Raw genomic sequence first — 13048 nt, forward strand, 5'->3', positions numbered from 1 at the left:
TCTACTACAGTAGTACGTCAAGATTCAATGGAGAAAAACTAAAATAGCATGTAAATTATTAGTGTATATAGCTAGCACTGTTGTCTGAAATGTGTACACTTTGTTCAGCTATGAGACAAATAGATTGAGTTCTATCAATGTGATTGTAGTGGCTATGAATTGCAGGTACAGGATAGACAAGTTCTGTTTGATTAAGATGAGGATCTTTCTCACCAAGAGCATTTTGCACCCCCCCACCCCCCCACTACTCAGATGTTATACAGAGGGAACAATTAAATTCAAGAAATAAATGGATTAGTCTTCTTTGTGTCTGACTACAAGATTTTTACCATTTGGAAAATAAGGGGGATCCTGATCAGATCTCAGATTAGCTAGGGCAGCATGAAGTCTGAGATAGAAAAAGTAATTTATATTCCTAGCTCAATTAACATTGGAATCATAAAGTCATAAAAAACAAAACTTTTCTTTAAATCCTCAGTATAAAAATTCCAGTTTTGGCATTGTGTCCAATGTTCCATGTTTCCTTGCAGGAGAAGATCATAAATCTGCCAACATAAAACAAATCTTTCCAAATCTGTGTGGTCATACCTTTTATACATGTAATTTAATGTGATGAAATGTGCAGGAGGTAAATTTGATGATTTTTCTCTGTAATATTAGATAAAATGCACAGTGTTGTTTTGTTCACCTTTAGCTTCCTTGTCTTTGACACCCTGATCCTCACTTAAGCACAGTCTCCCATTTTTGGCTTTCCTATAGTAAAGGTTCTGCTTCTACTCTGAATTCTGATGCACAGCAAGTCTTGTCCACCACCAAGTCTGGATTGACCATCAACCATTACAGCATTTCCCTCTTCGTGGTCAAATCCAACTACTCCAGGGTCAAACCAGATGGAGGCCCAGATTTTTGCTCCTGGGTCGGGTGCTTAGAGATGGAAGAATTCAGGGTTATATGAACCCAACCTTTAAAACTGGCAGCCCGAACTTCCGATTTTAGGTTTGGGGTCGGGCTAAATATAGGAATCGGGGCGACCCGGAACTAATGAGGGGTCAGATGTGGGCCTGGTGTGGGTGATGTGACTTGAGCGCAGATAAAAGGTGGGCCATCAGAAAGGCCCATTTGAGAGGTAGGTCATCCATGGTGAAGTCTCTGTGCCTCTGAGGAGACATCATTGCCTTGTCAGGTGAGCGTCAAAGCTGTAAATGTTGTCCCACTGTCAGCTGACCCTGGAACAGATGACCCTTCATGGATTTCCCTATTGGAGAATTGTCATTGCTACTGCCTAATCAAAGTGTACTCTCCTGAACCACTGAAAGGATGGAATGGATTCTCAAGACACAGCCATGGAGATGGCATTATCTTGTCACCACTACCTGGTACAGATATTATGTAGTGGATGTAGTTAGCCGCCAAACTCAGTGAATTGATGAATGCTGAGCAGTGCCATGCTCATTATCGCATCCACTGGCTCTCTGTCACCCATCTATCAGGATGTGCCCACACTGTTGACCCTTGACCAGGTCCCTCAGAGCTACACACTGTCATGGCATAACAGGGTGACTATGAGGAAGGAAACCATTAGGACTCTCTGTGGTCATGGAGCACAGCATGCTACCTCGGAGTCTCAGCCACAATGTACATGGCACCAAGCATTTGTGCCGAGTCATTTTCTCCACCAAACCTTACCAGTAAACATAGATGACACGGTGAAAATGATTAGTGGATGTAAGCACACAAAAGTGAAGAGAACATTGTAACCTGAATGGCTCATGACCATTTTACATTTTTATTCATAGAATGTCACACAGAGGAGCTGCAGGGGAAGGATGAGTGCAATGGCCACACACTTTTCTGATCAGGACCAGAAGAAAAGACCAGCTCTCTACCCTACTGGCCGCCATAATCCACCTGCAGCAATCAAAAAGGCCTGGATTTAAATTGCAGCTGCTGCGAGCGCAGGAGGAGACCATCAGTGCTCATGGATTCAGCACTGGAAAAGGTTCAATGGCTTGCTGCATTCTGGCAAGGTGAGTAGCTTGGCGCATCCACATAGAGCTCCAAGGGAAGGGTCCTACATGCATGCTGCGAGACATGGCTTCAGCATTGAGGTTTGTATTTGTACATAGCTCATGTAGGTGTGCACAGGGCACGTGCGAATGAACACTGTGATGCACAGTGAAAAGCAATATCCCTCCATGCACTATATGTCAGGCTAACATAAGTTCATATTGTCGTTGCAGACCAAAAGGGCAAAAAACACCATGGAGTTGGCCCAGACAGCGGGTGGGTCAGCCTGGCTGAGAGACATCCATCCCGTGGAGCAGGTGGCCATGGAGATTGCCAGGGTGTCTGATCAGTTGCCCGTTAGTGATGGTGAATTGCTGGTAGCAGGTGATAAAAGTGCTGTTGAAATCGCCTTGGCACATGGTGGTTATGGTGGAGGTCATGCTGTCACTTGCTGAGCACAATGGGATATTGATATGAGCAGAAGTGCAAGGATGGACTGCGTCATGTGTGGCGTACATCAGAGTGTGCTTGAGAAGGGCTGTACCTAATTAACTCCTTTTGTTTCTCACACAGGTCCCAGGTCTACTCCCTCACACCCCTCCCAACCCCGGGCAGATTATCCCTCAGGCATGAAGAGGAGGAAGAGATGTCCAAGGAGGCAGCATCACATCATACTAGCCCACACAACACTAACTCAGATCAAGCATTTTGGAGGGATGTAGCGAGTGTATAGAGTCAGTGACACAGATCGCAAGTCACTGCACCAGAGTACAGGAGGAGACGTCAGAGTCAGAGACATTTGTGCACAGTCCCCCTCAGAGAGCAGAGCAAAGTCACAATGATGCTCCACTGAGCAAGAACATGGAGCCTCAGGAGTCACCTTTTGGGGCACAGTATTTAGATAATCAGCAGAAGATGTGTGGAACATCTGGCCACGTTCCTTGAGGCAGCCGAAGCTCTAGGATTGCGAATGGAGGAGTCCGTCACCATCATGAGTACCAAGTTGTCCCAGGGGCTCAACCGCATGAGCTCTGACCATGAGGGATTGGCCAATCTCATGGAGAGACACATGCAGCAACATTCGGGGTGGATGCAAGAGCAATGTCTCGGTCAAGAAAGGGTGCTAGTCTCCCTCAGTAGCCTGGATCAGTCTGTTCAGAGTATGAGCGCTGACATCCATGGAACACGTGGGGAGATGCATACCCTTAACAGGGTAGTCGCACTGTCGGCACAGCAGTTCCTGGAATACACGACTGCTGTGCACCAACAGACAGCCCCATCAACCCCACCTGAAGGCCAAACAAGGGCAGTGCAAGTCACTGAGGAGGTTGAAGGTACTGAGAGCTCCTTAGCGCCCTCATCTTCCTCCACCTCCTCAGCCCCTTTGCTAGAGCCCTTGCCTGCTGCACATGTGCCAGTTACCATGGCTGCCCATGCAAAGATGCAGGGACCATAGCCTAAAAGAGGGCTCAACAGATGTCTGCACGATGAGGCAGGCCACCACACTCCTCATTACTGTTTAGACAGAGAAGTGAGCAGCCTGCCTCTACCTCCTCTGAGGCAACACAGGGGGCAGTTCATAGGAATGTGTGAGGACGAAGAGCACAAATGGGTTCACTGTGGTTACATTTCTAACATTGTATATAGTACATTTGAGCACTTCTGTAATATATTTACTTACACTTGGACATGACTTGGTGTGTATTTGTACACTAGAGAGCTCAAAAAGAATGGTAACATTAACCAGCAATAATAGGAATAACGTGCTGAGGTCCATCTTGATGCGCTTACAAGAGAATCAAGGTTGCCTTGATTTGTGATGCTTTGGAGGGCTTCTTCCTTCACTGTTGTATCGCATAAAATTCCAGAGGTCAAAAGCTCAAGCACTGAGACGCTCCTTGAATCTTTCATTGTCCATTCAAGCTTGACTTTAAGGAAAGCTCAATGATCAGATTCCAAGAGGAGATGCTGGACAGCAGGTGCACCTCAGGCATGAGCACTGGATGCAAGGCATTCATCTGCACTGCAGTGTCACACATTGACCTGGGTGTAAGCATTGCAGCTCGAGAGGCCATGTATCGTCCAGGTAACATTGGTCGTCTGCTGTGCCCATTATTTTGGCTGCATTTGTATTCCAGGTGTCATAGGGCATGCTTTGTGCAGTAAGCAGAGGTATATGGAAGCCAGGAATGTTGCACGTGGTGCCCATGTTAGAAATTGGACCATTTCTGGAACGGGTGATGCTCAAGTGCTTTCAAAGAACTGTTGTTCCGTTCTGCTGAAGGGTCATGAGGACTCGAAACGTCAACTCTTTTCTTCTCTGCTGCCAGACCTGCTGAGTTTTTCCAGGTAATTCTGTTTTTGTTTTGTTGTTGCACAGTTATGGACTCATAATGCATGAGATGCCTTATCTGCATGTATGCTACAAAATAGAATCCTACCAGCATGTATAGGGTTTGAAGTCTGATGTTGTGTTACTCTCAGTATTGTGGGCATGGTTTGATTATGGACAATTTGGTGGCATGGGCCCCTCATTTACAGTGACTGGCATTCAAGTGAGGAGGACAGGTTGTGAATGATATTTCCATGTGTGTTTGCAATATGATGATGCCCAAGGTTATGATGGTGAGGGTTCCAGCCATATGATTGTGACTGAGTCAATCACATTGATGATTATTCTGTCCCTTATGGGGAATGGGCAGTCCCCTGAGTAATTGTGGAGTCGATGTACAAGGTTCTTTAGGTGGAAGAATGGCACCAGGGACTGGCTGATGGTAATTGTGATATCTGAGGACATTTTGAGAATCTATTTTACACAAGGACCTCTCGGGCGATGATCCTGTCCTGCACAGAGTCAGCCCTGGCTACATGGTGATGCCGCCCAGCTGCTCTGCCATTGGCAGCCTCCTCAGCCTTATCGATTTCGGAATCTTCCGGAATCTTCCAAATCGACGGGGGCTTCCTTCTCCTTCTCATCTTCCTCCTCCTCACAGGTTGGAGCTCTGGCTATGTCATCATCGTGATCGATTTGTATGCCCCTCTGCTGCAGCATGCAGCACACCACTATTATTCTTGATACCCTTGCTGGGGCATATTGTACAGCTTCATCTGAGCGATTGAGGCACCTGAAGCACATCTTTACAATGCCGATTGCCTGCTCGATGATGCTCCTGGTGACGACATGGCTGCTGTTGAAGTTGCACTCTGCCAGTTTGTGGGCTCCTTAAGGGGGTCATTATCCAAGATATTAGGGGGCAGCCCTGTTCCCTAGAAGCAAACCATGGATCTTCAGTGGTGGTTGAAATAGCTGAGGAAGATGGGAACTTGTTAGTATGAAGTAATTGTGGTAGCTGTCAGGGAACATTGCACACACATAAAGGAAGACCTTGTGGTGATCACAAACCACCTGTACATTGTTTGAGTGGAAGGATGTCCAGTGACAAAGGTGTCCACAAGTTGAACTGGGGCCTTTACGGCAACACGGGTGCAATCAATAACACCCTGCACCTGAGGGAATCCTGCTAATTGGGCAAAGGCCATGGCTTTCTGTGCCTGGGATGCCAAATCTATAGGGAAATCAATGTGATCGCCCACACAAGCAAAGAGAGCATTAGTTACAGCCTTATTGCAGCTGTGTGTTTCTCACTGGGACATACCAGACAGGTTGCCTAATAATCCCTGGAAACATCCTGAGGCATAGAAGTTGAGAGTGACGGTTACCTTCACAGCCACTGTCAAGGCATGGGGGTCAATAGACTGTGGCTCGAGTTGTGGCTGGTGGTGACAAACATACATTGCACTGTCCAATGCAACTTATGTCTGTCACTACCTCATGGCTTAGCGTTACAACTGGGACGTGCAGTTTATTTAGCCCTACTACTCCACAGGTTGCACCATTAGTGTTAGTGTTTCACTCACCCAAATGACCAATTATTTACCTTTGCTATTTTAGACCCAGAATAAAAGAGACTTTAACCAGGCTTCTTTCAATAAACCCAGAATGATTGATTTGTTATAAAATGAGACTTCTTTTATAAAACAATTTGCAATAAATGGTTAACACACAATTTGTAATCTGGAAGTGTAACTATCTATCCCTTTTAAAAGTCCCCAGTGCGCACACACACACACAAACAAAGGATAAACAAATAGGGTATTTGCAGAGGTGGGTGGTTGAAGAAAAAACCTTAAAAAAAGGATAAAGTTCAAAGGTTTTAACGTTGTCAATCTGGTGCTCCCATGTGTGATGACAGACTGCTAGTGGTGATAAATTGGGAAAAGTTGATGTCTTCTGTGTCTCAAATTGAAGATGGTTGATGAGAAGAAGCCAGCTCCCAAGAAGGGAGCCAAGAAAGCCTTAAAGAAACTGTTAGGAAAGGGCGGCAAGAATCGGCGAAGGTCGAGAAAGGAGAGTTACTCCATCTACACCTACAAAGTGATGAAGCAGGTTCACCCCGACTCCAGCATCTCCTCCAAGGCCATGAGCATCATGAACTTGTTCGTGAATGATATTTTCGAGCGCATTGCAGGTGAGGCTTCCCGCCTGGCCCATTACAACAAGCGCAGCACCATTAGCTCCTAGGAGATCCAGACCACCGTGCGCCTGCTGCTGCTCAGGGAACTGGCCAAGCATGCTGTGTTGGAAAGGACAAAGGCGGTGACCAAATACACCAGCTACAAGTAAAACTCAACAATGGACTGAAAAACATATAAAGGGACCTGGGTGTCCTTGTACACCAGTCACTGAAAACAAGCATGCAGGTGCAGCAAACAGTTAAGAATGCAAATTGTATGTTGGCCTTCATTGCAAGAGGACTTGAGTACAGGAGCAAGGATGTCTTACTGCAGCTATACAGGCAGGACCTTGGTGAGACCACACCTGGAGTATTGTGTGCAGTTTTGGTCTCCTTACCTAAGAAAGGATATACTTGCAGTGAGTGCAGTGAAGGTTCACCAGACTGATTCCTGGGATGGTAGGATGAGGAGAGCCTGGACCGACTAAGCCTGTATTCACTGGAGTTTAGAAAAATGAGAGGGGTCTCATTGAAACGAATAAAATTCTGACAGAGATGGACAAGCTGGATGCAGGGATGATGTTTCCTCTGGCTGGGGCTCTAGAACAAGGGGTCACAATCTCAGGATATGGGTAGGCCATTTGGGACTGAGATGAGGAGAAACATCTTCACTCAGAGAGTGATGAACCTGTGGAATTCTCTACCACAGGAGGCCAAATCACTGAATGTAGTTAAGAAGGAAATAGATAGATTTCTAGACTCTAAAGGTACAAAGGGGTATGGGGAGAGAGCGGGAGTATGGCGTTGAGATGGAGGATCAACCATGATCATATTGAACGGTGGAGCAGGCTCAAAGGGCCGAATGACCTACTCCTGCTCCTATTTTCTATGTTTCTATATTTAGTCCCAATAAATGTCTAGAAGATCTCACCAATGGAGCTTCAGCATGGAGGAGAATAGAGCCAGATCAATCCTTCTTGTCTCAGCCTCTGGGGTTTCTAGATACAGACAAGTACCACTGAGATGAAGATTCCTAGCTGGATACTGATAATCACACTGTATTTCAGGCAAGGCAAGGATAGCGCGAACTGGGCAACTTTCCCCTTCTTGGTTTATTCCCAACTGAGTTAAAAAAACAAGCTCAAAGCATAACTCATTTCTGTCAGGTGATATCCAGTTGTTGTGAGTGTTGGCTGAATTGGTACTATTGATAGAGATGATCTGCAGACACTTTTTTGGTGGAAATTTTAAAGTTTATTTACAAGGTACTCAGCAGCTACTACATGTCTGCTTTCAACTCCAACTCTATCTCCAACAATTACTGCGGTGGCCCATGCTACTCTCCTATTGGTTACTATAGATCATGTGATCTACCTTAACAAGCACTATACTTAAAGGTACATTACACACTAAATAAAACTATAATTACTACATTCCTCCCCCTTTAACGTGGATATACATATATTTGCAAATACAAATTTTTCAAGACAACATAATATTTACACTGGGTAAGGAATTTACAAGTTCAGTCTTTCAGGTGGTTTCCTGATGCGTGTAGAACGTCTCAGATCTACAACTTCAGATGCGTTGTCAGGAATCTCCTTTTTTGGAGTTGCCTGAACATCAGGTGCTTCGGTGGGCACTTGCAGTTCTGTATCCTCAACTCTTACAGAAACATCAGACATGTCAGTCCTGGGTTGAGCATCCTAAACAGGAAATGCAGACCTGGTCGTGGTCACTGGTGGAACCAATTTTTGGTGATTTGTCTCTCCCTTCCTTAAATGGTCCACATGGATGATCCAGCCTTCCACCTCCACGTGGTAAGGTAGAGGTCCAGTCACTGCACTTATTTTACCCGGTAACCACTTTGGTCCTTCTCCAAAGTTCTTCACGTATACTGTCTCTCCCATGGTAGATTTCCTCTAACGACTATGCCAGTCATGTCTAGTTTTCTAGTTTCCCTGACTCCTTTCGACCTTCCCCTCTAAATTCGGCATTAATGAGATCAATCTCGTCCTGAGACAGCATTTCAACAATAACTCTGCGGGTGTGACACCTGTTGTTGTGTGAGGGGTAGTCCTATAATGAAAAAAAAGCGTGCTAGCTTGGTTGTTAAGGAATCGCCAGTTAGCTTTCTCGTGCCTGCCTTGAACATACGTCGAGGCTGATAAACCATTGAAATTCAGCACTTGTGAATGCAGTGCCATTATTGGAAACAACTACTTCTAGTAGTCCGTGAATGGCAAAATTTTGACGTAGCTTCTCAATTGTAGCAGCCGACATTGGTGACTTCACTTCATATATGTCCAACCATTTTGAATTGGCATTGACAATGAGCAGAAACATTGTTCCCAAGAAAGGTCCCACACAGTCAACGTGTAACCGCACCCAGGGTCTACCTGGCTACTCCCATGGGTGTAACGGAGTTATCGATGGCAACTTTTGCAGTTGCTGACATTGCACACTTTCTTAGAAAATTCTGCGACTTGTCCTTCCATAGTGGACAGATACTCTGCTTATGCTTTTTACTTGGATGGCTTCATCCATGTATGTTTTTAGTTTGACAGCTGTTTCTTCTAAACTTAATTGATATTCACCATTATTCAGATATCGGAAGGTATGTTCCCCAATTACCGTAGTGGAAGCTCCCATGTCCACTTCCATTCTAACAGGTCTGCCATTTACTTTCACTGTGACAAATATTGGTTCTGTCTTTCCAACTTTCAGATTAAACAACAAGTAAATGTCAGATTTTGTTGTTTCAGGCTCTTCTACATTTCATTGGGCTTCTTCTTTTGTTTACAAGCCTGCTTGAATCTTTCCTTACGCTGTCTCATTATATGTCCATTTCTGTGTCAATAATAGCATTCATTTTTTTTAAACTGCCAACCATTAAAAGACTGATTGTTTCCATCTCTATAAAAATTATTCTTTGATTTCGCTGCTAAGTTATTTTTCCTTATTCTTTGGCTAGCGGGAGCATTTTTCTATTTCTTGGCAGAATCTTGCATTTTTGCGCTCTTTTTGGCTGGGGCTTCCTGCACGATGTGGAGGATGGTGTCATTTTGTGTCCCCTTTTGTATTGCTTTTGAATCTCTTACTGCACTTTCTATGGCCAGCGCTATCTCTAGCGCCTTCTTAAAATCCAAGTTCACTTCGGACAATAATCTTTTCTGAATAGTGTTCTTATTATTCTTGAGCGTTATTCTTTAAGGTACATTATACACTAAATAAAACCATAATTACTACACCAGTAACTCACTAGGGCCTTTGCCTTTAAATCAGTTTTTTTTCCCATTAATTAAAGTGATTGCAGTTCACAGAGCCCTCCTCCATAATAACCATGCTGGTCATTTAGCTGCGGTCATGTGATTTCTTGGAAAAAGCATGCTTGCTCACAGTCCAAGGTGAACTTATGACCCTTCTTGAAAAAAACCCAGGTCAGTTTCCAAGTGTCCAAATAATGCAATGTCCTTCCACAGTCTGAAAGAAAATATAGTTCTTGAAGATATGGCTCTAACGTTAGCCTCAGTTACCTTCAGCACTGATTCTCCGTTATATTGAGGTATGATTGCCTAGGCATATACACCCTTCCCACAGGGTAGCACCTGGTTGTCCTGCCTCTCCTCCTCCCTCCTGGTGTGCATGCAGCAGCCTCTTCCTCTTAGGTTCACTGACTGTGATTAAATGTATTCTTGGAGGTTTCATCACATGACTTGTCCTCACACTCCAGCCATTAGTCAGCCAACACAGTTATCCTTGTGATGAAGTGCTTTCCTTCACAATTGGAAAGCCAAAGGACTCATAATCCAATTGGATGATGCTTGACTCTCAGCCAAATAATTTTGTCCCCCTCCCCCCCATGTTCAACATTTTCATATCTGGTAAAGGGAAACATTCAAAGAAAATGACAACAAAAACAATTTTTTTTTAATGTCCTGATGATTTTTTCTCCAGGGTTGCACACAGCAGTGTCCTTGAGATTGATCTTCAATTCCTGGAGACTCCAGGCCAATCCTGGAGGGTTGGCAACCCTACTTCCTCCTGACCTTCTGTCCTCCCTCTGGCCTCCATCTGCTCACTGTGACTGGCTTCTATGGCCTCTAAGTGTGAGGATGCCATGCCCATCTTCTAAGTTCTTTCACAAAGTTCTTCCTGGCACTGCGTGCACGAGTAAATAAGGGCAAAAATAATTGCCGTGCGACAACAGGAGCCCCACCCTTCTACTCCCTTGGGTTAAGGTAAAACTTTTGGAATTTGTTTTGTGGCACCTCTGGGGCTGTGAATAAAATTTTAAAGCAAATTCAACAGGGGTACCCTATTCTCCAAGTTTTCAAAGAAACACACCAAGTTCATATCTGCTCTTACCAGGTCTACTTTGGACACTTCAGGTTCCGCACTCCTAGGCTACCAAAATCCATCTAGAGTGGAAGCAGCTGATGAATTAAATGGCCAGCTGCCACTGTAAAACACGCATGCGCAAAAGACCCCCTAGGAGGTGATGTGTTTGGGTGTGGGACTTAGGATTTTCTGGCAGTTCCTGCTATTTTCGCCACGGCACAAGCTCTCCGTCATGGCAAAATTTTGGGCCAGGGAGTAATGAGAATCCATGACTCCCTGTTCTCAATGATAAACTCTCTACCTTCCTTCACAGTTTTTAGAAACCTTCTCAAAACCCAACTCTTGGGCCGGCTTTCAGCTCCAAAGTTATTTGTCTGCTTATTGTTTCTTCTGTGAAGCATCTTGAGATGTTTTCCCATGGCACCGCTGCAAATGCAAGTCCGTGTCACTGTCAGTTATAAGCGCCATTTTAAGAAACAATGAAAGTTGGACTGGGCGAAAGATCAGGTCAATAAAATGATCAAATCTAAAGGAACGTGCTTTACTAACTGCTTTATTCTTAGTAATTATGGCTTTTCAGCACAAATATAAAGAAATTACACCAAATACATTGAACAAATAATAAATAAAACGGTATTGCTGTGAAAACAATCATAGCAGCAGTGCATTCTCTCATCTTGCACTTCAGTCCATCACATAAGATGATAAAATACCATATATAAATGTATATACATTTACATATATACATTTTTTTTTACATAAGGCAGAAATGCTTTTAGAAACCCTGCAACTCTCATTTTCAGGTTATAGTGACTATTGCATTTACATTTTCAAAACTTCTCAAAGCAGCAAGGTTTCAGCTGCTGAATAAGAGAATAAAAAGGAAAACAAACTATTAATGTGTGATACTGGTATACCAATTTGCTGCTTAAAATGTGCCTGGGTAAAACCAGTGGTAAAAATAATGGTATTGTTGCTGGACTAGTAATCCAGAGACCCAGGGTAATGCTATGGGGACCAGGGTTCGAATCCCACCACAGCAGATGGTGGAATTTGAATTCAATAAAAATCTGGAATTAAAAGCCTAATGATGACCATGAAACCATTGTCAATTGTTGTAAAAACCCATTTGGTTCACTTACGTTCTTTAGGGAAGGAAATCTGCCACCCTTACCTGGTCTGGCCTACACGTGACTCCAGACCCACAGCAATGTGATTGACTCTTAACTGCCCCCTGAACAAGGGCAATAAATGCTGGCCTAGCCAGCGATGCCCACATCTCATGAATGAATAAAAAAAACCCCATAATCCAGAGCTTTCTTGGGTCTTAAAATTGACATTGTGGATATCTGTTTTACACGCTGTATTTTTCTGTTAAAGAAGCTCAAAGACACTTATTCTTTTGAGTGACTGATTTGTTGCCCTACTGTCTGCTTTGGCGTGGCAAATGCTACCTGTGACTCTCAGAAATTTATGCAGCAGCTGCTTGTTTTTCATTTGCAAAAGGGGTGGCTGGCAGTTAAAATTGGCGGAGGTGGGGGCTTGGGGTGTGGAGGGGAGGTCTGCCTGATGCAACTGTAAATGAAGAGCAACAGGGCCACCTGGTTCAAGAGGGAGGCTGTTTACGTGTAGAAATTGGGGTCCTATGTTGATTGTAAAAGGATCAGCAGTGTAGGAAATCAACTTTCAATTGCCACTCCATATGGGCTGATTAATTTTTTTTAACTCCACCTACATCACACTTAATATTTATTCTCCCTGAATTCTGCCTGAAAGAAAAACAAGTGAATTACTTACCCAACTCTAGTGTTACTATGTTGTGCTTAAATACACCATCAGCCTCATAAACCCAACAACATACAATGTTTGAGAAAACTTACAAAAGAAAAATCACATTTATACAACATTGTACATGATATTTACAAAATACTTGGGACTTTATCAATAATATCAGAACTTTTATGGGTAGTAAATATTACAACTTAAAAGTAGCATTTAGATTTTCCCACCATTTTTTGTCAATAGTTCAAAATTTTGGTCAAAAAATCATAGTTCTTCAGAGTGAAAGCGAGTCACCGTTTTGGAAAAGTACTACAAAAGAACACCTTTTCCTGAGATAACTAAGTTTAACCAAGTATTCCCCCCGCCAGTTGTGATTGCAGAGCTGTACAGAATCAGCATTTCCT

This window comes from Cetorhinus maximus, chromosome 19, assembly GCF_964194155.1.
Source record: "Cetorhinus maximus chromosome 19, sCetMax3.hap1.1, whole genome shotgun sequence".
Classification (NCBI taxonomy): Eukaryota; Metazoa; Chordata; class Chondrichthyes; order Lamniformes; family Cetorhinidae; genus Cetorhinus; species Cetorhinus maximus.